General features: G+C 39.7%; 1 pseudogene; it reads left to right on the forward strand.

The window, feature by feature from the left end:
• Positions 1 to 270: 270 nt before the first annotated feature.
• LOC118722996 lies at positions 271 to 940 on the forward strand (annotated as a pseudogene).
• Positions 941 to 9,675: the final 8,735 nt, after the last annotated feature.

Raw genomic sequence — 9,675 nt, forward strand, 5'->3', positions numbered from 1 at the left:
CAGAAACTTGGAGTGAATGGTTAAGAGGATGGTGATATAGCTAGCTGAGAGGGTAGAGGAAATGTATGGGGAACCATGAGTTCAAGTTTGAACATATGTAAATTGAATTGCTTATTAATCATGCAATTATAATGTTCAACAAATAATTGGGTTTATGCATCTCAATGTTACAAGAGAGACTAGACTGGGAGATGAGGTCTTAGTTCCTCAGTGGGAGTTAAAATCATGAGAAGAGATGAGCTAGTACAAGAAGAGTATGTAAAGAGCTTTCTGCTGGTGAACGCTGTGGAGTAAGCATCATTGGAATTCCCCCTGTTGCAGTCATCATGTCTAAGTCTGAGTCTCCCAAAGAGCCGGAGCAGTTGTGGAAGCTCTTTATTGGAGGTTTGAGCTTTGAAACAACCGATGAGAGTATGAAGAGCCATTTTGAGCAATGGGGAACGCTCACGGACTGTGTGGTGATGAGAGATCCAAACACCGAGCACTCCAGAGGCTTTGGGTATGTCACCTATGCCACGGTGGAGGAGGTGGATGCAGCCATGAATGCAAGGCCACACAAGGTGGATGGGAGGGTTTTAGAACCAAAGAAGGCTATCTCAAGAGAAGATTCTCAAAGACGTGGTGCCCACTTAACTGTGAAAAAGATTTTTGTTGGTGGTATCAAAGAAGACACTGAAGAACATCACCTAAGAAATTATTTTGAACAGTATGGGAAAATAGAAGTGATTGAAATCATGACTGACCGAGGCAGAGGCAAAAAGAGGGGCTTTGCTTTTGTAACCATGACTCTGTGGACAAAATTGTCATTCAGAAATACCATACTGTGAATGGCCACAACTATGAAGTAAGAAAAGCCCTATTTAAGCAAGAGATGGCTAGTGCTTTGTCCAGCCAAAAAGGTCAAAGTGGTTATGGAAACTTCAGAGGTGTCAAATATTAATTGAGCCTCCTTTGTCAAATATTAATTGAGCATAGTGGTTGGGTTAATATCTGCATTCTCTATTCTACACCATTGTTCTATATGTCTGTTCCTGTGGCAGTACCAGGCTGTTTTGAGAACAGTGGCTTTGTAATACAGCTTGAAATCTGGTATTGAGATCCCTCCTACTTTATTCTTCTTTCTCATGATTGCTGTGATTATTTGGGGTCTTTTTTTATTCCAGATGAATTTTTGGAGAATTCTTTCAAGGTGTGTGAAATATGCTGTTGGTATTTTAATGGGGAGTGTATTGAATCTATAGATTGCTTTGGGTAGTATGGACATTTTAATGATGTTGATTCTACCAATCCATGAACATGGTATGTTCTTCCATCTGTTTATGCCTTCCTTTATCACTTTTTTCAGTGTCTTGTAGTTTTCTGCGTATAGATCTTTTACCTCCTTTGTTAAGTTTATTCCTAAGTATCTTATTTTTTTGGTGTGATGCTAAATTGGATTGCTTTTTTAGTTTCTCATTCTGTAAATTCATTATTGGTGTAAATCAATGCCATATATTTCTTGGCATTAATTTTGTATCCTGTTACATTGCCGAATTCATTTATTAAGTCTAATAGTTTTTTGATGGAGTCTTTTGGTTTTTTTATGTACAATATCATGTCATCTGCAAAAAAGGACAGCTTTACTTCTTCTTTTCCAATTTGGATGCCTTTTATTTTTTCTTCTCATCTGATCGCAATGGCTAATACTTCCAGTACTAAGTCAAACAGATGTGGTGAGAGTGTACATCCCTGTCTTGTTACTGTTCTTTTGGGAAATGGTTTTAGTTTTTGTCCATGTTGGTTGTGAGTTTATCATATATTGCTTTTATTATGTTGAGGTATGATCCTTCTATTCCCACCTTGTTGAGTGTTTTTATCAAGAAAGGATGTTGGATTTTGTCAAATGCTTTGTCTGCATCAACTGATATGACTATGTGGATATTTTTCTTTCAATTTGTTTATGTGACGTACCACATTTATTGATTTGCAGATATTGTACCATCCTTGCATCCCTGGGATAAATCCTATTGGGTCATGGTGTATGATCTTTCTGATGTACTGCTGGAGCCGGTTTGCTAGAATTTTGTTGAGGATTTTGGCATCTATGTTCATGAGGGATATTGGCCTGTAATTCTCTTTCATTGTGTTGTCTTTATCTGGTTTTGGTATTAAGGGTGATGCTGACTTCATAGAAGGATCTTGTAAATGTTCCTTCCTCTTGAATTTTTTGGAATAGTCAAAGAAGGATAGGTTTCAGTTCTTCCTTGAATGTTTGGTACAATTCCCCTGTGAAGTTGTCTGGCCCCGGGCTTTTGTTTGCCATAAGCATTTTGATGACTGCTTCAATTTCTTCCAGTTATTGGCCTATTGAGCGCTTTAGATTCTCTCTGATTGAGTTTTGGAAGGTTATATTTTTCCAGGAATCTGTTCATTTCCTCCAGGTTGTCCAGTTTGTTGAAATAAAGTTGTTCGTAGTATTTTATAACAATCCTTTGTATTTCTGTGGGGTCTGTTTTTATTTCACCTCTTTCATTTCTGATTCTGTTTATTTGGGTCCTCTCTCTTTGCTTCTTGGTCAGCCTGGCTAGAGATTCATCAATCTTGTTTATCATTTCAAAGAACCAGCTCTTGGTTTTGTTGATCTCTTGTATTGTTTCTTTGGTCTCTATGTCGTTTACCTCCCCTCTGATTTTTATTATTTCCTTCCTTCTGCTTACACTGGGTCTTTTTTGTTGCTCTCTTTCTAACTCTTTGAGTTGTAGGGTTAGGTAATTTTATTATTGTTGTTTCTTGTTTTTTTGCAGTAGGCGTGTAAAGTTATGAACTTCCCTCTCAAGACTGCTTTTGCTGTGTCACATAGATTTTGGAATATTATGTTTTCATTGTTATTTCTTTCCATGATGTTTTTTGAGAGAGAGATCCATGATGTTTTTTTTTTTTTTTTTAATTTCTTCCTTGATCTCTCTGGTAACTCAGTCATTGTTTAATAGCATGCTGTTTAGTCTTCATGTGTTTGATTTTTTTGGATTGTTTTTATTGTAGTTGATTTCCAGTTTTATGCCACTGTGATCTGAGAAGATACTTGGTATGATTTCTATCTTCTTAAATTTGAGGAGTCTTTGCCTATATCCAAGCATATGGTCTAACTTTGAAAATGATCCATGTGCACTTGAATGTATATTCTGTGGCTTTGGGGTGAAATGTTCTGAAGATGTCAATTAATTCCATCTGGTCTAATGAGTCATTTAGGATTGATGTTTCTTTGGTGATTTTTTGTTTAGAAGATTTATCCAATGGTGAAGTGATAGTGGGGTATTAAAGTCTCCTACTATGAATGTATCACTGTCAATCTCTCCCTTGATATCCACAGGAGTTTTTTTTGTGTGTGTGTGTTTTTTTTAATGTATTTGGATGCTCCTGTATTGGATGCATATATGTTAATCAGAGCTATTTCTTTTGATGGATTGCTCCCTTTAGTAGTGTGAAGTGTTCTTCTTTATCTCTATTTATGTCCTTCACTTTGAGATCTAATTTATCAGATATAAGTATTGCTATCCCAGCTTTTTTTTTTCTTTTTCCATTTCCATTTGCCTAGAAAACCTTTTTCCATCCTATCACCCTCAATCTGTATATGTCTTTTTTTTCTGAGGTTGGTTTCTTGTAGACAGCAGATATATGGGTCTTGTTTTCTTATCTAATCTGTTACCTTGTGTCTTTTAATTGGGGCATTTAATCCATTTATATTTATAGTTATTATTGATAGCTACTTATTTGTTTCCATTCTTTTTTTTAAAATAAATCTTTATTGTTCATATTATTACAAATGTTCATTTCCCCCCCCTCCATTGCTCCCCTCCACCAGATTCCCACCCCACCCTCTGCCCTTTCCCCACCCCGCATTGTCCTCACCCATAGGTGGACAGTTTATGTTCAGTCTCTTCCTGCACCCCCCCATTCCCCTTTTCCCCAAGAATCGTCAGTTCACTCCCCTTCCATACCTCTGATTCTATTATATTCACTAGTTAATATTGTTCATTAGATTTTTTAATTACCTTGGTTTTTAGATTCACTTGTTCATAGTTACATATTTGTTGTTCATAATTTTTATTTTTATTTTCTTCCTCTTCCTAAGAACCCCATTCAGCAATTCATATAATTCTGGTTTGGAGACAATGAACTCCTTTAGTTTTTTTATTTGTGAAGTTCTTTATCTGGCCTTCAATTCTGAGTGATAGCTTTGCTGGGTAGAGTATTTTTGGCTGTAGATTCTTGCTATTCATCACCTTGAATATTTCTTGCCATTCCCATCTGGCCTGCATGGTTTCTGTTGAGAAATCAGCTGTCAGTCATATGGGTTCTCCTTTATAAGTAACTACCTGCTTTTCTCTTGCTGCTTTTAATATTCTCTCTTTGTCTTTTGCTCTTGGAATTTTAATTATGATGTGTCTTGGTGTGGTCCTCTTTGGATTCTTTTTGATTCTTCTTGTTTGTTTGGATTCTTTCTGTGCGCTTCCTGGACTTATAAGTCTAATTCTTTCACCAGGTGAGGGAAGTTTTCTGTCACTATTTCTTCCAGTATGTTTTCAGTATCTTGTTCTCTCTCTTCTTCTGGGACCCCCATAGTTCTGATGTTGGTTCACTTGAAGTCCCAGAGGTTTCTTACATTATCTTCAACTTTCTGGATTCTCTTGTCTTCTTGCTTCTGTGGAGGAGTGTCCTCTGGCTCTTCATGTTCCAAATCTTTGACTTGATTCTTGCCATCTTCTATTCTGTTTTTAGGACTCTGTATAATATATTTTATTTCAGACAATGTATTCTTTATTTCTAGTTGATCCCTTATTATTTTTAGTTGATCCCTTTTCATATCCTCATATGTCTCATTTATTTTACTGGCCTTTTCTAGGAAATTCTTGAAAAACCTTATAAGCGTGGTTTTGAACTCTATATCCATTTGCTTATTGTCCTCCATTTCTTCGTTTGTGATCTGTTTCCTTGTCTCGGCATTTTTGCTGCTTCCCTGAGTTGGTAGGGTGGTTTTGTGTGCTAAGGTGTACTATATGGTTCACTGGATCAATCTCCCAGTTACCTGAGGTGGACACTCTTGGTGCCCCTTTTGTGGACTGTGTGTACAGCCTTGTTGTAGTTAAGTCTTGATTGTTATTGGTATCACTGGGAGGAACTGACCTCCAGGCCAAATGGCTGTGAGGATCAGCTGTGTTTATGCCAAGAGACAGCCTTATTCGACCAGACTTGGAAAATTTCAAAAGCCTCTGTGCTCAGTTTGGATGGGGTAGAGTTTCAGGGTGGAGCCTACAGCCTTGGCTTCCTGTCAGCCCCGCCCTATGAGGTTCCTGAGTCTCAGTGTACCTCAGTGTCCTTCGGTACTCACTGCAGGTACCTCTGAGAGAAAGGTGCCCTCAAGTTTCGCCTGCTACCAAACAGTCTAGGCTCTCCCCCAATGAGCCTGGTTCAGTTCAGTTGGAAGTGGGGTTGGAAGTAGGGTTTGGAGCAGTCTGGCACTTTTTTCTCCTTCCTGCTAGGGCAATCCAGCATCAACAGTCCATTCTCTGAGCACATTGTGGGTGCCTCCAGGACTTCCTTTCCCCGCTCCCCTGAGTTTCCACCTTACAGCCCAGACTTCCTTCGTATGAGCCTGGATCCCCAGGGTATGGCCTAGAACTGGGGTTCAGTGCAGTCAGAACTGGGGCTCAGCACAGTCTGGAGCTTTTATCTCCTTCCCGCTATGGCAATCTAGCAGCAGAGTCAACAGTCCATCCTCTGCGGGCAATGTGCATGACTCCGGGACTGCCTTTCGTAGCATCCCTGAGTTTCTGTCTTATAGCTCAGACTCCCTCTGTATGAGCCTGGGTCCCCAGGGTCTTGCCCAGAACTGGGGTACAGTGCTGTAGGAACTGGGGTTCAGCACAGTCTGGAGCTTTTATCTCCTTCCCTCTAGGGAACGCCAGCCACGGACTCAGCCTCCCCCTCCTCTCCGGCTCCATCCTCTCCACGTGTGCACCATGTCTCTGTACCTTAGGCTTTTACAGCTCCTCTGATTTTCCTTCTGGTTTTCTCTTTCCTTCTAGTTGTAAAATTTCCAGTCAGTCAACTTTCCTGTAGTTCTGGATAATGTCTATTTTGTATTTTAGTTGTATTTTTTTTAAATTGTTGTGTGAGGCTGCAGTTAGGCACTTACCTATGCTGCCATCTTGGTTTCTTTCCCACCCATACTAGTTTTTGTCGCCATTCTTATTCTTTACCCCTGTGTTCCTTCTTCACTTCCTATATTCTTTTTTACAGCAAACTCTTTAGCATTTCTTACATTGCTGGTTTAGTGGTGATAAATTCTTATAGTCCTTTTTTGTCTTGAAGCTTCTTATTTCACCTTCAATTTTTATTGAAAGCCTTGATGGGTACAGTATTCTTGGATTCAGATCCTTCATTTGCATGGCTTATATATATATTTTTTCATTCCCTTCTGGCTTGATGAGAAATCAGTTACTTGTCTGATGGGGGTTCCTTTGTATGTAACTTTCTGTCTCTCTCTGGCCACTTTTCAGATTCTTACTTTGTCATTCATGTTTGCCAATTTAATTATAATGTGCCTTGTCGCCGTTTTTTTTGTTTGTTTGTTTTTTGTTTTTTTTGGGGGGGGTGTTCATTTTGCTTGGGATTCTGCAAGCTTCTTGGATTTGTGTGGGTTTTTTCTTCATTATTTCTTCAAACAGGTTTCTTTATTCCTTGCTTAGTTTCCTCTTTTTCTGGAACCCCTATTTTGCAGATATTGTTTTGTTTCGTGTTGTTCCAAATTTCCCTTAGGCTTTCCTCCTGCTTTTTAATTTTTTTTTTTTTTGAAGCTCCTCTAATTGGGTATTTTTCCCATCTTGTCTTCTAATTTACTGTTGCCATCCTCTGCTTCTTCTAGTCTACTCTTGATGCTTTCGATTGAGTTTTTTACAGCAGCGATGTCATTTTTCATTTCCTCTTGGTTCTTACTCATATTGTCGAATTTGTCTTCCATTCTTTTCAGACACCTTATGACCATTTCTCTGACTTATTTCTCTGACATGTTGCTAGCCTCTATTTCATTTATTTCCTTTTCTGATGATGCCTGCTTTTCTTTCGTATGCGGGCTGTTTCTTTGTCTCCCCAGGGTCTCTCTTTTCTGATGTCTGGTTATGTAGTTCTCTGTCTCCTTTCCGTGGTGGAGTGTAGGCCTCCTCTGAAACTGTGTGTTTGTGTCAGTTGGGGACTGGTGTTCTGCGGCTTGCAGCTGTTCAATGTTTGCCTCAGTTGTAACTTTTCAAGCTTCCGATAAGATCCACTCTGTCCTTCAAGATGGCCCAGTCTCCGAGTCCTAGCTGGTGGCTCTGAGAGGGAACCCAGCCACAGTGGGGGTGCCCAGTCAGGTGAACCCCATTCAGCAGTCCCCCACCTTCTTCTGGAGTTTAGCTGTCCCTTAACTCATCAACAAATCAGAATAAATATTTTAATATCATTATTTGCCCTTTTTATCTGTAATAGAAGTATCAACCAAATTCACAATAGACAATGACAGATTGAAACACATGCATGCAATTGGTGTCAGTGAGAGCTTTATATGTATTGTGCATGACAACTTAGTTATATATATATATATATATATATATATATATATAGAGAGAGAGAGAGAGAGAGAGAGAGAGAGAGAGAGAGAGAGAGAGTAAACTTGCTTAATCAGACCTGCTTTCTGATTTAGCTAAACTTTTTCTAGCCCAGTTAAGCACCCCAACTTCTCTTTCAGGTAATTGTCAGCAACATAGCAGTAAATATCAACACAAAGCAGATTATTATTGTAAATCACACAGAGAGAACAGAGTGTAAAATATTGAACTGCAGCAGTGTTTGACTATATTCTATGCAGTGAGGAAACCTGAAGCAATTTTCAAGCCACCATTTCTTACTTCTTTTCAGTCAGGTCAAGTTTCTAAGTTTTCTAAATCTCTATCTTCTGGCTAATGAAGAGGAAATAGGATTCCACTGACTCTCCTAACTACCTACACCAGGACTTCATCTCATTTTGGATCAAATGAGATGAAGCATGGGAAAATACTTCAAGACATTTGGTTAAAGTGTAACATGTTTGCACCTGGCTATAAAGCAAGTGGTGTTCCTGAGCAAAAGAAACTTCAAGGAGGCTAGAAGCTAGAGAGAGGAAGCCAGGCATTGCTATGTGATGTCATTACCTAGTGCCACAGCCACTGTTTCTGTGCTGTGCTGGACTGGGCTGGGCTGTAGCCTGCATTTTGAGCCATGGGGTCTCGGCAGTGTTGGCTGTCATTTAGTGGATTGTCATGCTAGGATGGTGGCGGAGCATGTGTCCCACTTGGAGGAAGCCAAGTGTTGATTTTTTGGCATCAGGTCCATGGTGCTGTTTCTCTGTAAATGGCCAGTGCATGTCACAGCAGAGCTTGCTGTCTGAAGAAGAAAACATACAATGCTCAGTATCTGCTTGTTCCTTTCCTCTTCTCTTACTACAGATAAACATGCTGCTAGTGAGTTCTTACTGTGTTCCTCCTGACTCTCAGAAGCATTTTTAATGTCCAGATTAATAATTTTCTAAGGGCAATATTAAAGCAATATTCATTTTGAGAAACCCTAAAGGACTTATGGAAGGGAGGGATCTTGGGACTGAGAATCAGTTTGCACTTTATGTCTTCTCCAGCTATTGCACTGACAGCTGAATGACGTCAGGTTTTCCTCTTATGCAATATGATGGGACAATTCAGCTTATGATAAGTGTAGCAAATTTCCCTAGAGCTGCATAGGAGAGAGCTACCAGTAAGTACATAAACACATATGGAGACTTGGAGACTTCAAAGAGAGCCTAAATACACTGAGGACATGTCATGCCCGGGGAAAATTAGATGGGTCAACATCTGCCTTGGGATACCCTTGCCTGCTGGTAAGGCCCTGGCATTGATCACAGATTTCTTCTCCAGGGATGGTCCAGCTCACCCCACTGTGGGAGAGGAACCCAGATTTCTTCTCCAGGGATGGTCCAGCTCACCCCACTGTGGGAGAGACATATCCATGGTACCAGCCACCATGATGCTTTAACCTCAGTATGAACTGAAAACTCAGGCAACAGCTATGGGCAACTGGACCACGAGAGGGGGGTCCCTTTTGGCCAAAAGGGTGAGAGGGGCCAATGTAGCCTGTTCAGGTGCCTTCCAGGGGGCCCTCTACACAGTGGAAGGAATTAAATTCTTTCATGTAGTTTTTAAATTGCTGCCAGACATTCAGAGAATTGGTTTGTAAGTTTGTTGGGGATAATTGTACATTATTCTGTTGTAATTCTAAAATATCAGAAGATGTGTTTCCTTTGTCTCTGAGCACCAAAGAAATGATTTTTTATTGATCCCCAAGGGTGTGAGGTATTATTATACTTCATGGGGTAACACAAATCTGGGGGAAATTATAATGACATTGTAAAATAATATCATGTAAGGATATTATTTGCTCTAGGCCATGGCACTTCCATTTCAAATTGGTTGTCAATTTCTTTAGTTACATTTTCTGCACCACTCCCAGGAGCAAGTAGTGATAGTCCCTTCCTTTGGTGTCCACACAAGCCAGAAACCTCTATTTAATTTTATACACAAAGGAGCAGTGGTTTGATTTTTGTGTTATAAAGAAGGGAAGCTGGGTGGTGAC

Source organism: Pipistrellus kuhlii, unplaced genomic scaffold, assembly GCF_014108245.1.
Source record: "Pipistrellus kuhlii isolate mPipKuh1 unplaced genomic scaffold, mPipKuh1.p scaffold_m20_p_2, whole genome shotgun sequence".
Classification (NCBI taxonomy): domain Eukaryota; kingdom Metazoa; phylum Chordata; class Mammalia; order Chiroptera; family Vespertilionidae; genus Pipistrellus; species Pipistrellus kuhlii.